This window comes from Melozone crissalis, unplaced genomic scaffold (assembly GCF_028551555.1).
Source record: "Melozone crissalis strain CALT ecotype California unplaced genomic scaffold, PUWL_Pcris_2 ptg000034l_1, whole genome shotgun sequence".
Classification (NCBI taxonomy): domain Eukaryota; kingdom Metazoa; phylum Chordata; class Aves; order Passeriformes; family Passerellidae; genus Melozone; species Melozone crissalis.
This window is the reverse complement of record NW_026535812.1, coordinates 17799479-17826759: the sequence shown is the minus strand read 5'-3', so window position 1 is coordinate 17826759 and position 27281 is coordinate 17799479.

Genomic DNA, 27281 nt, shown 5'->3' with positions numbered 1-27281 from the left:
AACATTTTAGCGTGTTTTGTTGTTTTTAGAGAGGGTTTTTATTGCATTGCACAAAGCCTGAAGCACCTCAATGTGGGAGCAATTTGGAAGCTAAATTATTATTATTTATTTAAATCAAACCCTCCAGCCTCTTTAACCGTTTGGCTGATTCTGTAATTGCAGTACCAGTGTGATGGAAATGCTCATGAGGCTGGCAAGGAAGTGTCTGGATACTCCTCTCAGCTCTGTGACCCTGGCATATCCCCAGCTGCTGGTTCTGCTTCCTGGGAAGATTTTTTGGACCCAGAACTGTGCTTTTACTCCAGGTTTGCCCAGCACCTCCATCAATGTCCCCAGCAGTGGTTTGGAGGCACCTGGAGTAGGACACAACCTTCTGTTTCAGGGTCTCATCCCACCCATGGAATAAGCAAAATTTGGGGGTAGGCAGTGAGACACCAATTTCAGCTCAGTTTTTATCTGGTTGTGGCAGCAGGGCAGGATGTGGCTGGTGCTGGATTGCTTTTGGGAGGGATGGTGCTTCTTTGATGTCAAGTCACTACAGTCCTTAGGTCAAGGGCATCTTTGATGCTCTTGGAAGGTCTCTCCTGTCCCACTCCTGCCGTGGGCAGTGGAGCTGCACCATGGCCCTGGGGCCCTGAGACTCTGCATGGCTCTGAGGCCACAAAAACCTACTAGACTCTTTGTGTCTGGTCAAAAATTTCCAAATAGCTTGAGGTGGGCTGTTATTCCCAGTGTCCTCTGACCCTTCTCTGCATCCTCCTCCAGCTGCTCTAAGGGGCTCCCAGTCCCTGTGCCCTGAACTGGCAGGGCAGAGCAGGGTGGCCCTGGCACAGCACCGCTGCATTCCCGCTGCCCTGTGAATCCTGAGGAGACCCTGATTAGCCTGATCCCCCTCGAGCCTCCCCTCCCTGCAGGGAAGGCCTGGACCTCCATGCTCTCCCATTGTGCCTGGCAGGGCTTTGTCACCTCCCTGCTCCCTGTCTGTGCGCTCACACGGAAGGATGCTGGCTCACGGGTCACGTTTCTGTCCCCTGTCTGCGGCCCCGGGGCACGGCAGGAGCTGCTGGGAGAGCACAGATCCCTTCACACCCAGATCAGAGCCCAGCGAAACCCTGCAGGCATTCCCTCAGCCCGTGCCTGTCCTGGAGGGGATGGTGGGGCCGGGGTGCGAATGGCACAAGGTCAGGCCTCGCTCGTGGGGTTCTGTGAGCATCCTGCCCTGGGCTGCTCTGCCCCTTCATGGCTGCTAAAGGGACAGAAATGTTGTCTCTTCTGTGGAGATGGAGGTTGTGAAATAGCTTTATAATGTTCCCTCAGTGGGTGCCAGCTCTCAGCCTGTGATAACCCCTGCTTGGTGCTGACCAAACAAGACAGCAGATGGATTAAGCAAATAATTTGGGGATTTTTTGGGGATTTTTTTTTTCTCTCTTCTTTAACAAGACCTTCTCCTCTAACCTTCTCTGAAATCCTAGAAAATAAATGGTTGACAAGCTTCTCCAGCTGCTGGTGTCAGGCCTGCCTCTGTCCTTGGGGTCGTGATGCTTCCTTGGGGTGAGCCTGGGAGTCAGGGCAGGGAATGGGCTGGAAACACTGAGGATGAGAGCCTGGGGGTGGCTGCTGCAGCTGAGGAGCAGGGGAACCAGAGGAGGGGAAGGCTGGACTTATTCTTGCAAGCTGTGCTTCTCATCCATGTGCATGAGATTCCCTCTGAGCTTCCCAAATCCAAACAATCCACGGCAATCTCCACAGGGACTGGGTCTGGTGGAGAGACACCCAAGCAAATCTGCTGCTGGGCTGTTGCAGGGCACACAGGGAGCCCCCAGAGTCTCATGCCCTCTTACTCTCAGCCCTGTGGCCCCAGTCCTGACCCAGTGGCCAGTCTCCGCCCTCTGATGAGCCATAGAAGTGCCAAATTCAGACCAAGCAGCCCCAGATCTCTGGGGTGCCTGGTGGAGGATGTACCAGGGGTCTGGACAGGGCTTTTTGTTGAGGTCTGCCTGGAGAGGCTGCTCCCTGCCTTGTACCTCTCACACCCAGGAATAGGAATAGTTTTGTGGTACTTGGCATTCATCCCCCCACGCTTAATTTCATCCCATTTAGACCTAGTAAAAACTATTCCCTGCAAGCAATTTATTCAACAAATGTAGCTGGCACTTTCTGTTGCCGAGTTGTCCAGGAAGAGGCCACAATTTTTAATGATTTTTTTCCATTCAGTGAATGCTCTTTATGGCAGTATTTGAGCTCAGGGTGGATCATGAATGGCAGTATAGTAAAAAAAAAATATCCGGTGGCCTATCTGAGCTGCAGTTTGCTATTCACGCTGTGAGGCTGGGCACCTTATCACACCAAGTATTGTTTCTCTCCCCTGAATAGGAGCTCTCATCTCCCTCAACTACCTCCACTCCTACCCAGAACAAAATTAATTTCATCCTGCAACAAATCTGGCTGCCTGATTAAATGAATCTGTTGCCGGCCCTGAAAGATATCTCAGTGAGCAAAATTTCATTTCTGGTTGAACACCCACTGAGGCAGCCACAGATACAAGTGGATGGCTCCCAGAGGAGCTCAGGGCTGTATTTACAGTGCTAACCTGCATCTGATCCCCCCACCCCTGTTTGCAATGCCCTGGAAGGCAGCTCCTGGGGGTGTGGAAATACCCTGGACACCAGTGGCTCCTCATCAGGCTCTCCCAACCCCAATGCTGCTCCTGGCTGATGCTTAGTCAAGCTTGGCAAATTGAGCTCTTTTAATTTTTCCTTAGAAACCAATCCCTCGAGCCCTTTTTTTCCTGTGGTAGGGGAATATGACCCCCTACATTAATTTCTCTGCAATTTCTTGGTGTGCTCTGAAGCCCTGAGTGTGTTGCTGAGGCTGGGGTTGGAGGTGTGATGCTGCTGGCACTGCATCCTCATCCTTACCCAGCTCGAAGCCTCTGTTATCCACAGACACTGACTACTCCTGTCACCATCCCACTCTTTCTCTCTGCCTTGTTTCCAGGCACTGAAACCCTTTTTATTCTGTCTGATCAAGACAAACATAGGGGAGTACTCACGGCCGCTTGCTCAGGAAGGGGTTTGCCAAAATTGTCCTATTCTGGAGCATTTTTATAGTAACTGTGTGATGAGGAAAAGATGGTGAGGGCTCACCGTTCTAATTAGGATCGTTTCTGTCTTGCAAGAGGGATTGGCGGGTAGTATTTATGGATACGAGTAGGTTCAGAAAAATTCCTAGCACCATCTGTTTGAGAGAGAACAGGAAGAATTTCAATATGCTTTAGACCTTGAAGTGTAATGTTTGTATAACAGGCTCATAAAATCAATTTCTAATAGTTACAGGTACCCCCTCAGGAATTTAAATAGTCTGCTAACAAAGTTATTCCATCTGCCAAGCAAATATATTAAATATGCACGTTCCATGCTACATGTATGGCTGCATGTGCCTTTCTCCTGCACGACATGCCCTTGGGCCCTTTGTGTTGGTTTTGCTCCTGGGTTACGCTCAGTTTTTCCTGATGGCAGCTCACTGTTTAGTCCCAGCTCAGTGGGAGTTCATTCACCTGCCTTAAGCCCGATAATTCATTGTTATGGTCACCTTGTTCCTTGGGACCTGAGTATGGGGGTTGGTCTGTCCTGGTTCCTTTCCCATCTCCTCCTCGGCTACCCATGGATTGTCTCAGTGGAGAGAATTGGCCACGGGGGTTAGAAAGGTTGGAGGGGACAGAGAGGTCTGAATTTGCAAACTGAGGACATGCATGGGACAGGATAATCCCTTCACACCCATTTTGCAGACATTGTACACTGGTGTTGCAGCCTAGATAATGATCCAGTTGGGTTTTGCTCTGCTCCTGCTTCTCAGGGCACCCCACTTTCCCATTACCCTTTGGATCCATCAGTGCCCTGCTTGGTGCCAGAACTCCAACTGCCTTGTGTGTTCGGGAACAGGCTGACAACTCGGGGCATATGCAGGCAAACTGCAAATATGTCATCCTGTTAACTAAACAGTTTGCATTTAAGGCTGCCCGCGGAGCTGAACGACACCTCGCCAGCTCTGCAAAGGTTGTGTTCTCAGCGCGATGGGGAGTGATTTATGGCCAGCGTTCGGCTCTGTGTCCAGAATATCGATGGAGGCGTTTGCTGCCTATTGTGTTTAATAGCTCCTGGGGTCCCTCTTTTTACCATTGTGTCATTTGCTGCCTGCCAGCCTGTGCAGGTCTCAGTCTGGGCAGAGTTATTGATTGCGGCGTGTTTGGAGCTGCTGCTGGCTGGGTGCTGGCAGTGGGTGCCTCTTCCAAACAGCTGCAGCAGGCACAGCCCTCGCTGGCCACTGTCCCCAGGTCCCCTTGTCCCCCCGCCGCAGCATCACCTCAGGGAAGGTGCCCTGGAGGGAGGAGATCTGCCCTCCCCTCCCCACCCTGTATCGACAGGAACCAAAGTGAAACTGCTCTTTGATGGGGAGTGCAGCTGGAAAGCAAAATCTGCACGGTTTTAATGGATTTACCCTCTCCACCCAGAAAGCAGATAAGGCACAGAAATCCCATGGGATTCACCAGCAGCCAGGCAGGAGGTGTCCTGGAGGGAAGAAGCAAAACCCCGCATGTCTGAGGCGTGCCGGGAGACTGGGATTTCCTTCTGATGATGATTTCTTTGTGCTAGGCCGTTTATTCTTCTTTTTTAATTTAAAAATCCACATTCCCACTTCCACATAGCTCGTTATCTCAGGGCGTGTGATGAGGTGTCCAGGGGTCTGTCCCGGCAGAGATGATGCAGAACACATTCACGCGGGCTGTTGGATCTGACCCCCCTCTCCCTCGGGGAGCGGGTGGTTTTCATTTCAGCCTCTTCCATTAGAAGCTCTAAGGGGAGCTCCATCTATTAACTGAGAACTGCACGCCTGTAAATTTTGGCAAGAAGAAGTCCTTGGAAGCAAATCATCTGTATTTTCTCAGGGCTGTTTGTCCTCCCTCTTTGCATGTACAGCCTTTGCCGGGCGGGAGGCAGGTACTGCCACTGACTCCTTCTCCACATGTGCAGATTGATGGTGGCTGCTCCAGAGCCTGCTCCCTCTTCCCTTTCTTTCCTTCTCAGTTTTGTTCCTTCCCTTTTGAGCTGTTTCTGCTTTGCTTAGGAGACTCCTTTATCTGCCAAGTCCTGATGTGTATCTGTTCATTTCCTAGGGCAAACACATTGATCTGTGATTTCTGTTATGATACTGCATTTTCTGTTCCCTTTATTCTTTTTTTTTTTTTAATACTTTATCCTGCCATCCAGGAGGTGGTTTCTGTGCTATGGAGAAGCTCAGTGTTTCTAGAAAAATGTGTGTTTCCCTGCCTCAGAGCTGTGCCTAATTGCATACAGAGCAAGCGTCCATCCCTCTTAGTTCCAGTGTAATTCTTTGCGGTGTGTTCCTTTGTGATTGTGTTATTCCAGCAATAACAGCCACTCTCCTTCCAGATATTTATTCTTTTCATGAACATCACCATACTGGCAAAGGGTTGGGCTTTTTTTTTTCCATGTTAATGCTCTACTTCATGGCTCAAATCAGGGATTTACGCTTCAGGGATCTCAGAGAAGACTTTGCTCCTTTCTGCTACCTCTTTCCAGGAGCACCATCTTTCTGCTGGGATTTGGAGCTCTTGGACATGTGTTACTGATGCTCTCTGCTTTTAGATTTGTATTTACTGCTGTGCTTTGCTCTTTAATTTTGTTGTTCTCTTTCTGGCACAGAGGCGAAGTGATGCAAATGAAGGCTGGAATATTTGGTTTGCACAAAAACCAACCCTGGCTATTCCAAGTGGAGGCTGGCAGGGAGTGGGAGGGCAATGGGCACCATTTTTCCATGCAGCCACTGCAGCTATGGGCATCCTGTGAGGGCTGCAATGGAGGGGCAACAGCCTGGGCAGAAGTGGGTGTTCCCAACACCTGGCAGAGCAAGATTTGGACAACAAAGTGCAGAAAAGGCAGGGATGCCTCTCAAAAACACCACTTACCTCTGACACACCTCTCCCTGTGCTGAGGATAACACATTAGTTTTTCATCCTGGAAGACCTTATTTCTTATTATGAGTTAGTTTTACTGCACCCTGATGTGTGCTCAGCACTTTACAGTGCAGGGAGAAAGATGAGGTCCATGTGACAGATTTACCCGGCGTTAAATCCTGACTGAGTTACAAAGGAGAGAAGCAGCACGTCTGTGCCCTGGCCTCCATCCTGTCCTGCTGCCACAGGGGCTTTGAGACCCTTCTATGTTTTTTAGTGACATGAGGGAGGTTTTTCTGCCCCATGGCAGCCCTGCTGCCCACTGTGCTCTGTTTCTCGCCCAAGCCATCACTTTTGGCAGGTGGGAGTCCCGTGAAAGCTGCAGCAAGGAGGGCATATGGCACACAGCTCCCAAACAGGGACCAGGCAATGGTGCTGTGCCAGGACCATTTGACAGCCTGGCACAGTCCCCCTGAGCCACCTGTGAGTGGGGGAAAACGTTGGCGTTCAGCAGGGGCTCATTCACTCAGGCTGGCACCTCAGCTGCAGGCTGTGCTGGAGCCAGTGGGACTTAGAGGCTGTGTCAGGGTGGGTTTGCAGCTGGGATCCATGCTGGAGGAGGGCAGGCTGCCCCAGGGCCATGCCCCATCTTGGGCAGACTCCCTCTGCCCTTCCAGAGGGTGCCTGGGTGTAGGATCACCTCAACCCTGTCATCTGGGCAGGAGAGGTGCAGACTGCCACGCTCCACCAGGGTCAAATGGGAGGCAATGGGCCCTCTGCTCCATCCCCATGCCCGGGTGCTGCCACTGCCCTCCCTGGCTACGTGGGAATGGCTCCTGGGGCTGGAGCATGCTGAATTTCACATTTCAAATGGGGTTTCTGGCACCCGGCCAAGCAGCATTTCGTGTTGTCAAATATTTTGGCAAACCACATCTCAGCTTTAGTCTGAAGCGTCTTTCGCTGGGGAAACGGCGTCGAGCCGAGCTGCCGGCACGGAGGGGAGCACAGCACTGCCAGCACATCCTGAGAGGGAGCTGCTGGTGCTGGGGGCACTGGCACCACAGCTGGGCGGGGTGACTGCTGTCTGGGCACTGAAAGGGCCAAGAAAAGGTGTTTCAAGGTGACTGTAAATGGCTTGTGAAATCAGGCTGAACGGGGAAAATCATATTGACAAGAATAAGAAAACCCTGAAAAGTGATTTTTCAAGTCTCGATTTTGGCTTTTTGTTCTGATATTGCCCTGCATTAAGAAGAGAATAAAAAAAAAGAAAAGGAAAACAAAAAAGCTCTAAGTAAACTAGAAATAAGGGGACTGTATTTTTTTTACCAGCTCATTGGAAAAATGAAACATATTTGTTCTGGGTCAGACCAAAATGAGCAAAGCAATCAGTTATCCACAGAGCCACGCTGCAGGCTGCCTTTCCTTCTGCTCTCTCTCCTGGGCATCCTTTAAAGAATATCCAATACATTTTTATGATGTTTGAAAGAAAATATCTCTGAGGAGAGGGAAAAAAAGCAAGGTGTGATCCCAGAAAGTCTGCTTTCACAGCTTGGACAGACCCATCTTTCCCTCCCGCAGCCGCCGCTCCTTCCTCCTGCCTGTCACGTTGTGTGGTTAGAGCACACGTACTCACAGCCCCAGCACCATGATGGGTTTTGAAAGCCTGAGAAATCCTCCCAAAAGCCTGGTTTCCGGCCAAAAAAACCCGAGGTTATGCAAACATACACGGAGCTTGCAAACAGGCTGTGTGTTGGATGGAGAGCAGCTTTGCAGAGCAGGTGTGAGCTGATGCGGGAAGAGCTGCGCTGCCTGATGTCTGCACTGAAATCCACTGTCAGCCCACAGACTGAAACCAGGGCTCTGGAATTAAAGAAAAAACGACCAAGGAATAAAAATCCGCCCTCGCAGCAGCATCCCAAGCATAATCCCACTGGATCCCAGGCCAGTAGGCAATGCCATCCGTGCAGGTTAGGGCTGCAGGACCCCTTTGTGAAACACCACCAGCCCATTTGGGGGCAGTGGGGTGACCCCTCCCCAGCCCAGCTCACCCACCTGCATCCCCCACCCTGCTGCCACTGCCCTGGTTGTGCCCCTAGAGCCCTGCATGACGTGCCTGTGTCAAGGTTTAAAGGTGAATGGCTCCTCAGCAAACGCACACCTGAAGTCTTGTGTGCCAGTGAAACCTCCTAAAAACCCAGTTTCTGTCAGCTGCCAGGAAAAAGCTTGTTTGGGTTTAAAATGTGTTCAGAAGAGTTATTCTCTTATGAAAAACTGTGGCTGTCAAAGCACCACGGTGGAGTTGCATTTATTACATATTAATGACTCCACATCAGCTGTGCTTTACAGTACCCAAATATTGGAAATATCAGTGTACAAGCATTCCCCAGTGTGAATTGTCAGACATGCAAATCTTGGGAAGCCCAGCAAAAGCAAAGCCACTGTGTTACCCACAAGAAATGCTCCCTGTGCTGGTGAATGCCATCGTGGCAGTGAGACTTGGTCATCCTGGAGCTGTGAACTCATAGCCAGGTGAAAAGTAGAGAAGATGTGAGTCTGTCTGCACTGACCTCCTGTTTGGATGCCTTTAACAAACATGGGATGAAGAGGCCTGTGCCAGTGTGATAATGTAGAGGGAGGCACCTGGTGTGAAAAACTTTCAGAGAAACAGCACTGAGGTGTTTGCACTGCAGGATTCTTGACACCTTGGGTTGGAGACTGATCAGAGCAGAGAGAAGCTCTCTGCCATGCAGAGGGTCATTGACAGTATGTAAGCCTTTTTCTCATTGCTCATGGAGGGACTTGTTTGGGAATTGAACCCAATACTTCTATTCTATTCTATTCTATTCTATTCTATTCTATTCTATTCTATTCTATTCTATTCTATTCTATTCTATTCCATTCCATTCCATTCCATTCTCCAAGCCCCTGGGGGTTACCTGGCCAGAGTGACATCCTTCACCTCACCTCCCTCCTCCAGGGCAGGGAGGGATGCTGCTTGGTTTGGGTGAGTGCCAGGCAGAGCTGATCCCCCTGGGGCAGAAGCAGCAGAAATGGGACCAGGGAAGCTGTGACTGGGACCCTGCTGCTTGTGCCTTTCTCCAGTCTGATAAAGGAGACTGAAGCAGCTCTTCTCACTCATTCCTTGGCCAAGATCAGGCATGAGGAGTCATCCCCTGAGATGGCTTTCTGCAGCCTCCACTGTCCCCACCACCAGGCATCAGATCCTGAAGGAGCACAGTTCCAGTCTCTCCTGGACTCTTTGCTCCCAGAAGGGGAACGGACATCCCAGAGTAATTCATCAATAATGTGTATTTTCCTCACTCATCTCTCCACAAGATCTTGGTGGGTATGGACTTGCTTCCCAGCCTCTCTGCTCCTGTGTTCATTGGGGAAACTGAGGCACAGTGTGGCAGGAACGTGAGCACAGGCATCTCCTCCAGCAGAGGCAAGGCTGCAGCAGAGCTGGGACCAAAACCCAGGGAGTTCAGTGCTCCACCCCGTACCTCTGCTGTAAATCCACCTTCTTGCACCACTCACTGTGCTCAGCATTAGCGTGATATTAGCTGGAAGGAGACATTGACACTCTGTTGGGGTTTTTGGTTTTCTTTAAAGCATGCCATGTGGCAGTTATTAAAAGAGCTGCCTACATTTTACAAATATTTCCAGTAAGAAATTTGCCAGGCTGCAAAGAGGGAGTGTGAGGATGACCAGCACGAGGCTGGCTGCCAGACTGTGCTCTTTATCCATCCATCAGTCTGTCCCCAGAACCTCCCTTCCCCCAGTGAAGGGGTAACAGCCCTGAGCCAGGGTGCCAAAGCCTCTCTGTGCCCTGCTTTGCCCCTCCAGCCTGGCACAGGGACCAGGGGCCCCCTCCCTTGGTGTACATTCAATTTGGGGCATTTGCAGCATCCCCATCCTCAGGGACAGCAGTGCCTAAATGAGGAGTGCAAAGCTGCCAGGCCAGTGCCTGTGAGCTGCCTGTTCCCTGGGGACGCGGGGAGCTGAGCCTTCCTGGGGGATGCCCGTGATCAGCAGCACTCTGATGGCTGCTGAACCTGGCAATGGCTGGGGCACTGCCAGTGAGAAGCAGGAGGAGAAGCCATGCCTAAGGAAAGGGCTTGTTAAAAAGCTGAGGGGAATCACGGACAAACAGGGGGAGTTGTCTGCAAGAGATCTGCAGGTAACACTGGAGAGTGATGGCAGCTCTTGGTGCCACTGAGAGTTTTGATCCCCCTGGCCATAACTTACACACCCATGACTCAGTGCAAAGTGCCTCCTGCACCTGCCTGCCTCTATAACGGATAAACAAGAATAGTTTGTGGTTAATGCACTGCCCCTAGATGATAATCTGTGGGACATGGTTTATACAGAGCAGCTGCACTGGGAGCAGGGGTAACCTCTGTCCTTGGTGAGAAGTTTTTGGTGCTGGATCAGGGCACAGGGAGAGGGATGCTGTGGGATGCAGGGGTTTGCAGTCTGTGTTTGAGGCTCTGCACTCCCCAAAACAGGTGAGGTGCAGGGAAGGGTCCTTTACCATTCACAATAAGAGTGGTTATGTGCTTACAGATAGAAATGGCATCAGTGAAACCTCAGAAGTCCCACCCAGAAAAACAGCAACACCAAATCCATGCAACCCCACTTTCCCAGGACTGTTACCTCCCTCCAGGACAGTGGCAGCTTGGGGCTGGGTGACCAGGATAACACTGGAGCAGGATCTCAGCCTGGAGATCTCAGCAGGATCTCTTGAGGCTCAGAAGAGGTCTGGGGACAGACAAAAGTCTCCTGCAAGTGGGTGGCAGTGACGCAGGGCAGAGCATTGGTATTGCTGGTATGTCGAGCACCTTGTTTATTATACCTCAGACGTGTCGCAACAGTCCTGGGTTGTGTAATGATTTCCAGGAGATTTCCTGCTTTCAGTTTTTGGAGCTCTCATTCCCAGGGCTTAGTTTCTGCCAGAGATGGGTTGTGGTAGAGAGAATGAGCTTGATTTTAACTCTGCTTAGGTGGGGTTTCGTGTTGAGATACCAAGTGTGTGATAGAGAGAGGGAGGAGGCCTTTCTGAATTGTTTTTTCTTCCTTCTCAAGAGCTTATAGATATGGGGTGAAAGCTGGGTGCAACTTACCATCTTGATGATCAGATGCTTCTCTGTTTCATGAAAATTTTAGGCCCTGACACCAGGAATTTCCCTTGCAGGGAATGAAATATTTCTTCCTAGCACAAATAAGAGGTCGTATTTGACAAATGGCCTTGCCTTCCCACTGCAGGAGGCTGAGGATCCCATGATCCAACCTGAGTATCTGTGGCACTTCTGGGGCACTCCTCTCACCCCTGCCAAGTCCCAGCCCTCCTCAACCAGGTTCTGGCACATTCATCCCTTTCCCTTGGCACATGGGCAGTTCTTCTCTCCATTCTCTCCCTGCCTGGGATCTGGAGAGTTTGCACCATGAAATGGGAGTCACCTCAGCCTCTGCAAGGTGCAAGAGCAGAGAGAGCTCTGCTCTCCCAGCATTCACAGTCTGGGGCTTGGATAAATCCTCTGAGTTGTCAGGCAGCAAAGGAGAGCTCTTCATTCGGCACGGGTGACCCAGGAGCTTCAGAAGCTTAAAATATTGCACAACTTGGAAGAATTATCACTGGGAAAACTGCTGTAGCACCCCAGGGAAATTCAGAGCTCTGCCACAAATGCAGAGGAATTCAAGCCTCTCCTTGAAGCGGCTGCAGGAATTTCTCAATGTGGCCATCTTTGTTTTCCAGAATCTCATTTGGCACATTGGCTGAAATCTTCCTGGCCTGGGTTATGCCCCCAGCTCCAGGGGCTTTTCTTATTTTTGAAAACTAAATGCTGGCACGGTTAAAAGGAACTGAGGGAAGATCTTAAAATGGAAAATGTTGGGCAAGCCTAAAGAGTTTTGCAGCATGCAGCATGGTGAGGGGAACCTCCTTGGTGGGGAGACTGGGTCCTTCGTGCTGCTGGCTGCTGTGCTCAGCCACACTGAGCACGGATGGGCTCTGAGCGTGGGAGGAGGCTCCCGTCCCCACTCCAAAGCAGCACAGCAAACACCAGGGTACAGCAACACCAAACCTGCTTCCCACTGCATTTCTCTGCAGGGAGGTGCTGGGCAGAGGCTGAGTGGGACCTCTCCAGCTCACTGCCACGTCCAAGCTCCTTCCATATCCGGACTTGAGCCCTCAAAGGATGAGTTGCCCCACGTTGTTAAGCCCACAGCAAGGTCCCCCTCTGTGCTTCCCTTGCAAAGAATGAAATAACCTGGAAGCCGTTGGCCTCTGGAAGCAATTTAGCATGGGACGTGGCTATTAATTTAAATAGATTACAGAAATTTGAACTAAGCTGCATATAAATCTTCTGACCAGTTCTTTGGGCTTTGGTCTCTGTTGTTTACACTTTTTTTTTCTTTCTTTTTTTTTCTTTTGGAATTGTGTTTTATTGATTCCTGAAGCTGTGATGTTTCAGTCAGGGCTCACTGCTTGGATGGCAGGCGGCTTCTCTCTTTCACACATATTACCTTTCAGAGCTACTGTGAGTAGGACACAGATGTTGTTGGGTCTCAGGTAAAGCCATCAAAGGTGGACGTTCAATCAAGTTTGACATCATCTTCAACCTGAAGGCAAAGGGGTTGGTTTTGATTAGCAGCTCGGGGGCTGAGCCTAACCCGTAGGGGGCTGAGCCTAACCCGTATCAGCGCTGCTGCTGCTACTTTACCTGAATGGCAAAACCACAGATGGTAATTATAACCATAAGTGCTTACAGATTTCCTAACAACAAAGATAATTTGTTTGCTCCATGCCTTGTTAGAAGGGGAATTTTGTTCTGGTGGCTGGGTGGTTTGTGGATCAGTCGCTGCCCTTTCACCCCTCCGTCCCCAGCCCGGCTGTACCCCCAGCTGTGGCCATTAGATGTTGATCCAACCAGAAGGGTCCCACTGAGTCTGGTCCCTGCAGTGGCCACGGAGACGCCAGCCCTGTGCAAGGAGCAGGGCTGGCCTGGGGGGGAGTGGGATGCTCTGGGATGCTGGGCAGGGAAGGTCCTCCTTGCTAAAACCCTCCTTTCCTCATCCTGTGCATCCTATAACTTCTGGGGCAATCGAGGGGAAAACTTGCTGTCGGTTTGCCCTGCCAGGGCTGAGCAGAGTAAATCTCAGCAGCATCCCCTCTGCTCTGCCATGGGGAATGACAAGACAGCATGGGAACAGCCAGGCTTGCACCTCTGTTCTGGGAACCCCTGCCAAAAAACACGGCTTCCCTCCCTGCTGAAGGTGACCCAGCACCTGAGATCCTGGGAGGAAAAGGGGCTGAGCTGGTCCCTGTTGATCCCTGACAGAGTTTGTCCCTGTCGATCCCTGACAGGCGGAGGTCTCACGGGTCACCTGTGAATTAGAGCAGCTGGTGCCAGCGTCTCGCTGGCAGCCCTGGCCCCTGTCCACAGCCATTCCTTGGGGCAGAAGCCTCTGGGCTCGGCCTGGACCCCGGCTTGGCAGCGGCTGAGGGCAGCGTCTCGCCTGGCAGGCAGGCAGGCAGATAACAGCTTTGATTTCTGGGTCTCACTTTAATTATAATGGAAGGACGCGGCTCGTTAAGTGCCCGCTTTGCTTTCCAGCGATCCCTCCCGGCTGCCAAGAGCGCTGGGCTAACAAAAGCATTCCTGTCCCCGCAGCAGCCCGTATGGCGAGCAGACGGAGGGGATTAATGCTCACAAGAACAGTCTGCCCGGCTCCCGGTCCCTGAGCACAACCCGAGACCCCCGAGCAGCCTCTCCGGGAGGAGAAACTGCCCTTGAAATGGAGAGCTCCTCCAAAGAACATCCTTACGCCTTTACACCGGCTCATCCCCGCCTCTCTCTCTGCCTAGTACCAGCAGAATACCTGCAGGGTCTTGCCCCAGAGTGTTTCTTCTCTCCCACAGCTCGGATCAGGTGATTTTTTTTCATGCCAATCGTACCTGGAGTTGTTCAAGACGGTGATATTGATCTTGTTCATATTTGTTGCCTTAATGAGTCACAAATTCTGTCTGTGAGCTGAGGTGGTTTGGAGGTGCCGGCTGGCTGCTGCTAACCCGCCTTTCTGGAAGGGTAGGAATTTCAGATTTGGAGAACTGGTGTTTTCTTAGATTCCTAGAGGAAATTACACTAATTGCAACAACCCCCATGTGCCTGCAGCAAGCAGAAGCGATAGGATCTCCCCAAATGTCTGCTCCTGCAGCCTGTAACCTTCCTAACAGCCCTTCTCCCACCCTGCAGCACCGAGGCACCTGAGGCAGGTGATCTGCCAGACCCAAACACTTACAGCTGCTTTGAGGCTGAATTGTTCCTGCTCTGCTTCATCTTTGGTACTCGGGGCTGAGCAGAGGTGTTAGCCCTCCACATGGGCAGGGGACTCAGGCTGCTGCCCACTGCCACTCTGATCTTGGCTGGGGCCAAAATTTCCTTATTTTGAAATTATTAGAATATTCAGACTACACAAATGTCCTCACATGGGCACGGGGTCACAGCGCAGTGCTAGTGTGGAATTAATATAAATGCTCTATGGGCTATGTCTAAACAATGGACCCATATTATTCAAGCTTCATATTAATCAGCTTTCTCCTCTACTCAGCTCCAGACCAGGACATGGAGCTGGTTTGGGGATGCAGGCTCTTTCCAGAGCAGGACAGTGTGCTTCTCCCATCTCTCAGATGCTCCTCAATAGGCTTAATTTAAACATTAACTCCCAATTTGCCTCTGGGCTTGGGGCATGGAAAAAATTGGAGCAAAAGGAGAATTTTTCAAGAAGCTCTGAGTAAGCGAAGCAGGGTTATAATAGAAATAGTTTTTGACCTTAATTATGGCTTCTAATGGAAACAGTTGTGCAACCTCAGCAGTGGGGTTTGGTATGTGCAGATCTGAGCCGAGGATGGTGATGGGATGACAACAAGGGCTCGGCAGCCTTTGGCTTCTTTGCCACGGGAGGAGAGCTGGGCTGGGGCTGGTGAGGGAAATGTTCCTCACTTCCACCAGCCCCAGATTTGGATTGCTCCATCCAGAGCCAAGGCTTTGCCCCATTTCTGCTCAGATGAGAACGCAGGCAGCCTCCAGTCCCTCATCAGCGCCAGCAGAATGTACAGGCAGCGCCCAGCCTGGCAGCTCCGGGAGAGAGCCTGTAATTCCTGCTGGGACCAGCACACAAGAGCACAGGGGCAGCAGGGCTCGTCCTGCTCAGCTTCCCCTGGGGCAGGGGGAATCGGGCTGCCTGCCTGCCCCTCTCAGCTCCTCCAGGAAAGCGGCTCTCGGCTGTGAATGCCGGTACAATGAGCTCCAGCTCTGCCCTCCAGGGATAAACGATGCTGGTGAGAGCAGAGATGCTCGTTTGAAGGATCCAGATTGCAAAATAATGGCACAGCATTTGCGAGGAGTGGGAGCAGGACGGGTTAATCACTGAAGAGGAAGCACATCACCTTTGGTGTAGGGTCAGACCTCCTCGCTCTGGAAACCTGCTGTTATTACTCTGCTCTAACGGGTCACTTGGCACCGCCTGCGAGCACTGACGTGTGCAGCTAATGTGATTTAGAAACCTCTGCTCAGGGCCATCGGTGGATGCTGGCCCTTCAAGGGGCAGGGATCGCCTGGTTCACCTCTCTTCTCGTCACAAAGGCATCCAAGATCTCGGGGCAAAAGGATTCCTTGTGGATAGGAAATGGAGGTGGGATGAGTGGTTGATTAGCACAGCTGCAGGGCTGGAGGACACCAGCCAAAACCACTGACATCAACGGGCAAACTGGGATATTTGCAGATCCAGAGGGACTTAAGAAGGTGTGACCTCCTCCTGTGCCTGCACACTGCCAGGAACAGTCATGGAAAATGATGGTGACATCTTGCAAGGGACCACTCTCCATCTCTGCAGTGGTGTGGGAATGGCAGCCCCTCTTCCCCAGCATGCTGAGCACAGCTTCCTGTCACTCTGTCCCCTTGCCAGGCCTCAGCCAGCTGTAGGCTGTCCCCAGGGGGAGCAAAGTCACCTCCCGGAGACATCCATATGTCTCTTCTGGATATAAATGCAGGAAATATGGGTTGATTCCCAGTCCAAGCTGTGTCCAGCCTCCAAGGTGTATCTTTGGGAACACCTCACGGTGTGATCTCACAAGTGTGATCATGAGGAGGGACTGGGGCTGCAGCAGCTCTGTTTCACCTCCCAGGCTCAGAGTCAGCGACCTCCTGTATCCCAAAGGCAGCTCCTGTCTCATCAAGAGCAGAGCTGCACTGCATCTGGGGAGGGACCCAGGGCAAGATCTCCCCACAAACTCAGGGCCCAGCAGCCATTGCCAAGGCAGATGTTCTTGCATTTTCAACGCTCAGTTCCTGAAAACTCAGGAAAACCTGACCATTTTAGTCCTCCAAAGAGTGCTGGAAAACCCTGGCCTCAGTGTGGGGGTTGAGTTGTTTGGAAAATTCAGGCTTTGTGCTGAAGATGCAAACATGTTAGTTCCCCTCCATTGCCCATGTCTCTGTGTAGGCTGCAGAAATAAAGCAAGTGTTTAACATGCAGGCATTTAACCCTTTCAGGATTCTGGTTTATTCATAGCATTAACTAACATAAAGAATCGTCCAGTGAGTTTTGACAGCTACTGTTTTAAAGTTCTTATCATAGTTATTTTTTTCCTTTTATCACAGTTTTTGTATTGTGTGGTGAAGATTCGTCTCTCTCCTTGCTTAGTTTATCTATAATTCAGGACGTTTTTACACTTAGGTTATAATTGACTTTTCCATGCTGCAGCAACTCAAACAATAACTATTAATATTCAGCAGTCTATAGTGATAAAGATTTCCATTTACTTTCTTTTACTTAACCGTGTGAATATACGACATCCTATCTCACACGGGTAATGGTGAATTCATTCATATTTACTCTCCATTTTCCTGTATAACAATACTGAAGGAGTGAGCACTGCAGGTTTGGGGACATCTGACTCCTGCTCTCAGCTGGCCAGCCCTGCTCCCACAGAAGGGAGCCAGCACCTGCAGGTGCTGCTGAGGCTGTGATGCTGCCTGGCCATCACCCCTCAGTCTGCCCAAGGCTGAGGAGGAGAAGGTGGAGCAGAGTACAAAGCCCAATACCTCAGCCTTCCTCCCCTCAGGAGCAGTGTCCCCTGATGAGGACACTGCATCTGCACAAGGAAAGCAGTTGCCTCAAAAACCCAAAATGATGTTAAGAGAGCTGTGGGCTGAAAATGGGGAAAATGCCTCAGTACCCTGCCCAGGTATCCCTGATGGTGTGGGGTAAATAATGCCACAGCTGGATGGGTGTGCAGGGTGGATTGAGGGTGGAAGGAGAGAGGAGCTGGGCTGGGAAGGCAGAACAGTTCATTCTTCAGGGGGATCATGCTGCAGCACAGAGCCAGGAGTCCCCTGCCCTGGGCTTTACAGTGTGACCTTACCCAGGGCGGGTGAGGGAGGCTGAGGACACACCAGGCTGATCTCCCATCCTTTTTCTGCTGTACAATGCACGGTGGCAAGTTTGGTGGGGAGGCTGCGAACATCAGCACTGCAGCCAAGGCTCTGACACACCACTGCCGCCACCAGAGATGGCACCACCAGAGATGGCAAAGGTGTCCAGGCTCTGCCTTGGGGGCTCTATTCTGCTGCACAGCCTCCTCCTGTGCTGCAAAGACCCTGTGTCTGGGTGCTGCTGGGCCCAGTGCCAGGCTGGAGGAGCAGCCAGGAGTGGAACCAGCAGGAAACCCCAAACACCTTCACCCTGATGCTGGGCAGCAGCAGAGAGCTGGCTCTCAGCAGAGAGGATGGGCTGGTGGCAGAGGGAGCTGCCCCTGTTGCTGGGGCCTGGGTATGCTGGTTATGTTTCATTCCCATTGCCCCTCGCAGGCTGCATGCCTTGCTCCCAGCCTGTGGGGCCCTGTGTGGCCCCCACTGCAGGGGCTGGCACCAGCCCTCTGCCCGGGCTCTTGGCACACAGCTGGCAGTGCCAGGGTGGGTAGCACTGCATGGGGAGATGCCCTCTCCTCCGTCCATCCCTAAGGGAAGGTGGAGCAGGGACCGGTTGCAAAGCCAGCAGCAGGCAAGGTATTAACTGCAGCTGTGTCGAGCTGTTGTGACTGAGCTCTTCCTTGTAATTATGAAAAATGTCCTGCACAGGGGAGAAGCGGCAGAGCTGCTCCCCCCTGCCTGCAGAGAATGACTTTCCCAGGCAGCTTTCCTTCAGAAAAGAGGGGCTCTCCATCCTCGGTGCCCCAGCCACCCACGGAGGGGGCTGTTCCCACCGGTGCTGTTGGTGAGCTGTTCCTGCTCTTCACGGCTAGTTAAGGGCTGGTGGGGTTAAACGCATAGTCCATTAATCCCGGCCCGCTCGGCCAGAGCCAGGGACACACACGCAGCTGGTGATTTATGGGCAGCCTGGGCCCGTGCCCCTTCTCGGGGCTGCTGCCAGCGCTGCCCAGCTCGGTGGGCTCTTGCCAAGCCTGGCAGGAGGGACAGGGGGTCAGAGAGCCGTTCTGGCCGTGGGTGGTGCTGCCTCCAGCCTGGCCCAGCCCTGGCAATGCCTCACCTCGCAGAGAGGCGCCCTGTGCAGTGCCCAGCTCCGTGCGAAGGAGGGCTGGAAATGGGGAGAATGTGTGTGCAAGGAGGGCTCAGTGTCACCAGAGCAGCTGTCCCCGGGGTGCAGCAGGTGCGATGGGGACTGAGGGAGCCGGGGCTGCCCTGCGGCATGTGCGGAGATGGGATTCCCTCTCTCTCATGTTCCTCTTGGCCTCTGATCAGAAGTGCACGCTATCTGCCTGCTATTAGCCTGCCTGCTGCTCTCTGCCCCGGGAGCAATCACAGGGTGAATGAATAAACACAACAGCATTTAGTGAGATCTGAAAGGAGATGTGGTGATAATTTCTTCCCTGCAAATTGTAAGCGCTCGTGTTTGCAGCCGTGCTGAAGGCAATTAGAGCGGAGCGGAGCTGGCAAGACGAGGGACAACGCTGGAGAAGCTGCGACTATGGACCCGTAATAACAATTTAGATTCTATTTAGATACAAGTGGCTACAAGTCGCGTCTCAATATTGAATCAATTGACACAGACAAATGATTTAATATGGAGGTTTTCGCCAGAGAGGAAGGGAGGGACCAGCCTTTTAGAGGCACCCAGATGGGATGGGCATCAGGGACAGATCCAGAGCTTCTGGCAGCAAAGAGGGGAGACAGAAAGGGGTGATCCTGTGGGGAACAAATGCCCTTTCTCGCAGCTTTTGGCACTCTGGGCTGGCTTATGCTCGGCATCGATTGAGGAGGTATTTTTAGAGGCAGTCTGGTATTTGTTAACCTTCTTGTGCAGAGTGGAACTCACTTCTCAGAAGCATGTGTGCGCGCACGCGTGCGGGAGGCAGCAGAGATTCCGCCAGAGATAAAACCCAAGTAGCCAGCCCCAGCCAAAGGCCGGGCACAGCTGTATAAATATGAGGTGGCCCCCCTCGCCCCCACCCCCTCACAGCCAGTGGGGCTGGTGACACTGGAGAATGCTTTGCTGTCATTAGTTAATTGAGCTGCCGATGTTAAGAAAAGGTTATGTATTTCTCCTGGTAGTTTTTCTTTGTAAAACTCTGACAGGGGTCTCTTGCAATAGCACTTGTAATGTCCCAGCTGGGGAGTCCAAGAAAATCTTCCCTCTGGTGTGGATTTTTTTCTCCTTTTCTTTCCCTCTTTTCATATTTTTCCTCCCGTACTGAGGTTGCTCTGCGGAGGAGCAGAGAACCCCAAGCCACCCTGAGTGCCTCCTCCTGTAAGTGATACCCTCACTGCTGCCCCATGCAGGGTCTCCCCACCAGCCTGGGGACCACCGGCAGCGTGGGCCCTCCACCCCTCACCTGCTCCAGGAAACCACCCAGGGACCCATGCACACTGTCTGTGGTCCCCTTGCAGCTGGGCACAGAGTGCTGGAGGGGAAAAGGGGATTGGATCCTGTCTCTGGTGCTGGAAGCGCCGCAGAAGCATTGCACTTTGCTCCTATGGAATCTGAGAGGCTTCACTAAATTGGACCCATGTGCATGGTGCTGTCAGAGGGGTCCCTGAGCATCCATGGCTTGGCTGGTGCCATGAAACTCATTTCACTGCAAGCATTTTTAACGTGCACCTCTGGAGACCAAGTGCCAGGGAGCTGGGAGACAGTCTCCTTCCTCTGCCTTGGCTCCGAGTTGTTCTCCTGGGAAGTTTTCCCAGATGGGGATGAGTCTCACCTGGCATGGCTGGCAGCAGTGAGGCAGGCTGCTCTGCGGGCTGGGTATGGCAGGGAAACGGGAATACAGGGTCCTGGGAGCTGCAGAAGGCCGGGCTCAAGCAGCCTGTGTGTGCTGGTGCAAGCTCCAGCGCTTGGCTCCGGGCAGAGCAGAGCCCCGGGGCCGCAGCAGGACGGGTGAGCTCTCTGCGGGCGCAGGATGCGTTAGCTGGAACCGCAGCGAAGGTGCATCTCGCATTCGTGCTCAATGATCACTCGAACATCCTGTGCCTCTGAAGCGCCGCCCAGGTGTTCGGCTCTTCCTGGGGACAGCAGGACCGGCTTTTGTAATGATTCACCTTCCAGCTGCCGTCCCAGCAGCTCCCAGGCGTTCACAGGGAACAGAGGGCTGTCATTATCCGCCCCCGGATAATGCAGCGAGGCGGAGGAGCAGGCTGGGCGAGCTCCGGGCTGGGATGGCTTCACCCACGGGGAGAGCAGCTCCAGCCGTGAGGTGCAGCGTGGCCCGGGGCCGGCTGCCGTGGCCATCCCCACCCCTCGCAGCCGGAGCATCCGCCCCCGTCCCGCCAGGACCCTCCGCTCCTCACGGAGGGGATGTGTCCTCCCACTGGGACCAAGAGGGCAATGACAGGGCATGGCAAGGTAGGGTGGAAACCCTGAGCAAGCAGGATTTCACCTGCACTTCTCCCACGGGGACCTTTTATCAGTGCAGCACATCTTACTACAGCTTTTGCTCAAGGAGCTGCCTTCCACCTCCTTCAGGTTCCACTGACTCTGCCTAAGCCTCGGTGCTTTTATTCCCCAAAACATCTCCTTTCAGTATTCTCAGTTCCTGAACCAGGTGATGATTTGGCAGTGGATCTGCCAGTGAGACAGACCTGCACCTGCCTACAGCTGGCAGTGCCCACCCGTGGCAAGCTCAGCTCAACCAGCACAACCCACCCCTGTCCTTGCAGCCACCATGGCCAAGCATCAGAGCCTGCTGCTACCATAAACCCAGTACTGAGGTGGAGGGAAACCCGTGAGAAGTGTCCAGGTGACCCATGGGGGGGATGCACTGCTGTGCTCCTGCACACTGCCCTGGCATCGGGTCTCCACAGGATGAAATGTGACCCAGGCAGGCAGCGGGTCAGCACCGCCGGGTCAGAGCAGTGGCTGTGTCCGTGGAGGAGGTCACTGACCCCAGCTTCCCATCACTGCCCGTGGTGAAGAGGTCACCATGGCCTCCCCCACCAGCACAGTGGTTGCTGGCTGATCTTTAATTAATCCCAGGCAAAATTAATCAGTTGACATCCGACAGCTGAAGAGCGGATGGCGACCGCTCTGGGGCTGTGCCTCCTCTGAGCAGCAGCGCTGGACCCGTCTGAGCGTCTCTGGCCCCAGTTCTGGGGGATACCATCGAGATTTCTTGCAATTGTGTCTGACAGTCTTCATTCCCAATAGAAAGATCCTTTCCCGCTGCTGCAAAGCAAATCAGTCCTGGGACCACAGCAGCAGCAATTTCAGTGACAGCACTGCATTCCCCTCATCACAGGGATGACCATGCCTTCCCATTTCCCACTACCTCACTCCCTCCTCCTGGCCCAAGTCTTTAATCCTTCCCCCACAGGCTCTGCCAGTTTGGATTTCTAATCACGGTCAGTGAATGCTGGAATTAATGATCTGATCCAATCGACATCCAGGAATCCGTAACGAGACTCTGCTTTAGATTAATCAGTCATTAGGCCAAAATGCCAACACAGTGCCTGAAAACTATTTGTCTTTCCTGCTGCACTTTCTTTTTATTTCTTTCATTTTAAATTACTCCAAGGGGCTCAGCTCTTCCCCTTTTCCTTCTCAGGAGAGGGAGCAGCTTCCCTGTCGCAAGTGCCAGCCCCAGGTCCTGACCCTCTCCTGTCCCTTACACACAGCCTTGGATGCTCTGGCCCTGCTTCCCTGCAGATTGGCTAATTTGGCACATAAAAAAAGAGGAAAGTCAATCCTGATCTTAAATGCAACAACTAGGGGTTGTTTCAGAAGCAGGCACACCCCTTGCTGGTACAAGGCTGCCAGAGGGTGCCAAGGCTCCTGCTGCAGCCCCCAGGCAGTCTCCAGGTGTGGGGGATGCTGCACAGCCTGGGCACTGTGGGGCTCCCACCTGCAGAGGTGATGGCAGGTTGCTGGGCTGGGATGTGGGGCACACCTGGTGGGTGCTGCTTCGGAGGCAGGAGGGAAAGCAGCAGGGGTCCCATTCTGGTGACCTCATTCCAGCAAAGGATATTGGAAAACAGAAACAAGATCAGAAACAGGCTGAGATACGTGGCAGGGCTGAGCCCCAAGACCTGCTTACCGTGAGAAATTTAAGGATTCCAATCAGTTGATCAAAGGAGAGGAGACCTGAGCTGCACCAGGGGAAGATATCTGATAGCAGAGGCTTCTCCAGCTTAGCAGGTAAAGCAGGATGCCGCAGCTGGAGGTTTCAAAGGAGAGGAAAAAAAATTGAATTCAGGCAGAAATATTTTTTTGGGAGAGGAATTATCTGCTGCAGCAAGGGAATGCTGCAGGTCCTTCGGGTACAAGGTCCTTAAATCTGTGGGTGTCACTCAAATGCTAAGGTCTAATTTCCTCCACACACTGAAGGAACTGATGGGGTGTTTCCTTTGCCACGTGCAATGCAGTGCTAATGCCTGTGGCCTCTGCTGGCTCTGAGACATGAATAAAACAAAAGCAGTTCCCAGCTCCTTCATGCGCACCTCTTTGGAGATGGAGGGGGCAGGAGCAGGGTGTGCAGTGCATTTCTGTGGCTCATTGTATCCTCATCCCAGCACCCTCCTGCCAGAGAGCTGGGTAAATCTGATAAGTACCAGGGTTAGGCTTTATTCCACTTGAGTAACTTCTGAAACATGACATTTTTAGCCAGACCCACACCTTTCCCTGGGGAGTTGCAAATGAACCTCACTTAGCTTACAGGGAATAGGTGCTGATGTGTCAAATGTTACCAGGAGAGCTGTGGTGGGCTGGGAGGGTGCAGGGGGCCCGCCAGGGAGAAAGCCTGGCTGTGCCCAGCATCCTGGGAGAGCAGCAGGAAGGCAGAGGGAGTGCACAGCCTGTCTCCAGCTTAACTGCCTGATGCTGAGCATGGCTTAGCACTGCTTCTCCTCAGCTGCTTTAAAAAGCAGAGTTTGCTGCTCTGCAAGACCTAAGCATTGTTCGGGAGTGGGGCCGCAGAGGGGGATGCAGGTGGGCACTCTCTCCCCAGGGATCCTGGTGTTTCCCAGGGTGTTCTGTGCTCAGCACCAGGGTGAGGCATTGCCAGGACAGAGCCTTTGCCCCAGCAGGGCCATGGACCCCCTCCGGAGGCAGCAGACATCCCGTGGCCATCCATAATGATGTGGGGAGGGGAGAAGGGGATGTAGCAGGCACAAACAGCATCCTCTGCAAGGCCTGTCTCCCTCTCCATACTTGTGCATGGAATGCCCCCTCCCATCGCCCTGGGAGCCAGCCAGGCTGCAGAGAGGTGGCCCCCAGAGCTGCCCTGCGCCCCTCAATCAGCAAAGCCCCCCTCTGCAGCATCAGCCTTGGCTCCCAGCCTGTATTCCCAGCCTCAGCAGTGCAGGCTGGGAGCAGGGGATGCCCCACTGCGTTGGTCACCCCGGGAGCCAGCCCCTTCCCTCTGGCTGCTCCGAGGGGGATGAGGGAACGAAAGGTGCCTGGAGCTCATTCAGTCCTCTCACTGGAGGAGGGGAGTTTATTGGAAAACACCTGGAATCTATTAGGCCTGGAATATGGAGTCAAGGTTTTGCCGCCTGCAGGCAGCCCAAGTATAAATAGCGGCAAAGGGTTTGTTTTGACTACTTTAAATTGTGCAGGTTTCGTGCCCTGAGAATTGGGAGTTTGAAGCTGCTCCTAACGTAATAATCTGCCCGCTTCCCCCTCCTACCCCAGTGGCCAGGAATCTGCACCTTGTTCTCTTCTCCTTCTCATTCCTCTCTTTGTTTGACTATTTTCCCTATTTCCCATCTGTTTATCACAAACCTCCCTCTTCCTGGAGCCTTCGTGAGTCTCCAAGGAGGGGAGAGTTGGAAATGTTGTTGCACGCAGGGAAGTGGAGGGGAAAGTTTGGAGCTTTACAATGAAAACCAGAGATGGGGGGGGAGAAAAAGGAAACAAAGCCAAGTGCCAAAACACTGGGACAGACCCTCTGTGTGACAGAGTGACCCACCAGTGATGGGGGACTGGATTTCCCCCAGGTGATGACATGAGCATTGCCACTGAATCCTGGCTGGGAGCAGAGCAGGAAAATTTGGTGAGGAGCTGCTGCCCCACCACAGCCAACATCCTCTCCCATTCCCAGGGCTGCAGCAGCGTTGTTCCTGCTAATGCCATAGTAATAGAGTGGTATGAGGCTCCTAATGGAAATGCTACATCACTGCCAGCACAGAGTCCTCAGTCCCAGTGCTAATGATTATTGCTACTGTCTCGTGCTGATGCCACCACGCTGATGTGTCTGCCAGTTCCAGGCAGAGACTGATGCAGCCTCCACTCAAAGGAGTTGCTGTTCCAAATTAGACCATATATCTGTGAGGAAAAGGAGGAAGGGAGCTCTGAGGGCAGCAGGCTCACGGAGGAGAGGATGGCTGTCATCACCACTGCATGGAGCAAAGGGAAAGCTTGGCCACTGAGGTTCCCCAAACTGCTCCAGCCTTCTCCTGGCACAATGTCCCCTCAGCAGCACCATGCTCCCTGCCCAAAGTCAGCCCTCACATCCTGCTCCTGGCGTGGTGCCTGGCTGAATTGCTCCCAAAATGTTTTGGCATCACCTGGTGCAAACAGAGCAGCACGAGAGACAGAGCACCAGGGCATTGTCACCCATCCAGTGCATCAGCCACGAGAGTGGAGCCTCTCTGAGCACACCATGGTGGGGTTTAGCAGTCCCTGGTGCTGAGCCACGGCCCCTGACCCTGAGGAGCAGCGCCCTGAGGGCTGGGGCTGCCGCACACGATGGGGAGCAGCTCCTCCCCTGGCTTCAGAGCCATCTGTGCTGTAGACCTGAAAGTCAAACCCTGCTGACAAGCCATCTGGGGTGTCCAAACGACTGCACATGGTGCAATTTATTTTCCTACTTTTCCTTTTAATCATTGGTTTATTTCATTCATCTGGTGAGAAAACAGCCTTGAAAACCAAGGGTTTATGTCCAGGAAGGAGCTTACAGTGGCCAGGGTGACTGGGTGCACCGTAAGCACAGGTGCTGGCTTCTCAGCACCTCCTCACATGTGGCCAGTGGCTGAAGTCGAGCCTGAGGGCTTCAGGGTCTGGGAGCCCCAGCTGGGAGCCCAGTGTGGGGACCGGGGTCAGGCTGTCTGCAGACAATAACAAAATGCTAATCCACAGGAAAAACAGTGGCCACAAACCACCCAGAAGCATCGTGCTGCTGTGCATGCCTATGCAAGGGGACAGGGAGCACCCCCAGATCAATCAGTGTTGCTGTGGAGATGGAAACTGGGCACTGTCACTTCAAAACATCCTGCCACGAGGCTCAGGCTCGCTGGGGGATTTTCCCAGGCTTGGTTACCCCTTGTACACATTTCTGCTCTTCATGCTCTTTGTCCTAATCTCATTTAAGAAACAGATTTGGAAGACTGGGGTTGGATGTGAGCTGGGAGCTGGAAGATGCTCACATTCCTGCTCAGTCTGTGAGCATCAGTGCCCATCACTGGGGACACGACTGTGCCCCGGGCATGGCATGTCCTGCTGCTGGGGTTTCCCAGCTGGTGTTTGCCTGCAGCCATCCCATGGGTTGACCTTGAGCTATCGGCACAGGGCTTCAGTGGTAGGCAAGGCTCAACAGCATCCTTCCCTGAGGCGCTGTGATCAAGGACAGCGCTGTATCTTTGTACTGGCGATGCCCACGGAGCCCAGACAGACTCAAGCCACGGGCTATCCCTTCCACACTGCCAGAGCTCTGGCTTCACTACACAGCTTCCCAAGCTGGCAGCGCTCCCTCCCAGCAAGCCAGCCCCTCGTGGCATGTCCCGATGGTTGCAGTGTGGGACAGCGCCTTCCCTCACCCCTCTGTGCTGCCAGCATCCCTCCAGCACCCACCCGTGTGCATCCCAGGGTGCGCTGGAGCCGCGGAACTCCCAGCACCGACAGCTCAGCCGGTCACTCCCTCATCTCTGAGCAGCCTCTACCGCTCACACCCTGCCTGAGCATCCTGAGGCAGCCCCGCCGTGACCGGGCCATCGTGGGGAGGGGGACATTGCAGGCCGCGGTCCTGCACCCACCGTGACTGCGCACATGCTCAATCTTGTCTCCTTTCTCGCGGAATTAGCGTGACACAATTAAAGCATCTCGTTATTCGGCATTATTTACTCCAAAGGCAGCGCGGGGCCGGCCGCGGGGAGCTGGCAGCTCGGCGTTTCGCACATCATTATGTTCCCCTCGCAGCTTTGAAGTCGGAGAGCCGAGGCAGCGCCGATTCCCCCGGCGGACTCCCGCGCCGGGCGGAGGCGGAGGCGGTGGCAGGAGGGCCCCGGGGATGCCGTGTGGCACCCGCCAGTTCCTTCTTGTCCCGGGCTCCTCACCCTGGGAGCGCCTCCCGAGGCCATCCCCGCATGGCTCCTGGCCACCCCGGGCTGCGGGAGTGCGGACAGACATCCCTGCCCGCTGCCCAAACGCGTTCCTTTTCCAGGCACCGGGATACCCCCTTGGCACCGCACCAGCTTGTGCAGAAGGGAAACAAGGCTCCCAAAGCCCTGGTGCCTCGCTGTGCTCCATCCCTGGGGGCACGGGGGGCTCTCCCCGGAGTGGCGGCCCGGGATGGGCGCACAGGGACACCGGGGCTCCTTTGATGCCGCGGGTTTATTTACAAACGACGTGCGATATCCTCTTCCTCCTGGCGCGGTGGGAATTGAGCAGCCGAGGCCGTGGGTTTGCTCGGCCTGCCAGGCCTCCCCAGGCAGCGCCGAACCCAAATGCTCCTTCACCTTTCCTTCTTCTCAGGACTCATTCCACCCCTTTTTCGATCTTCCTCCGCCTTTGCTGCCTCTCCTTTTCTTTTTCCAGTGTGACTTTCTGCTCTGTGCTGGCAGCACGAATCCTTTCATCC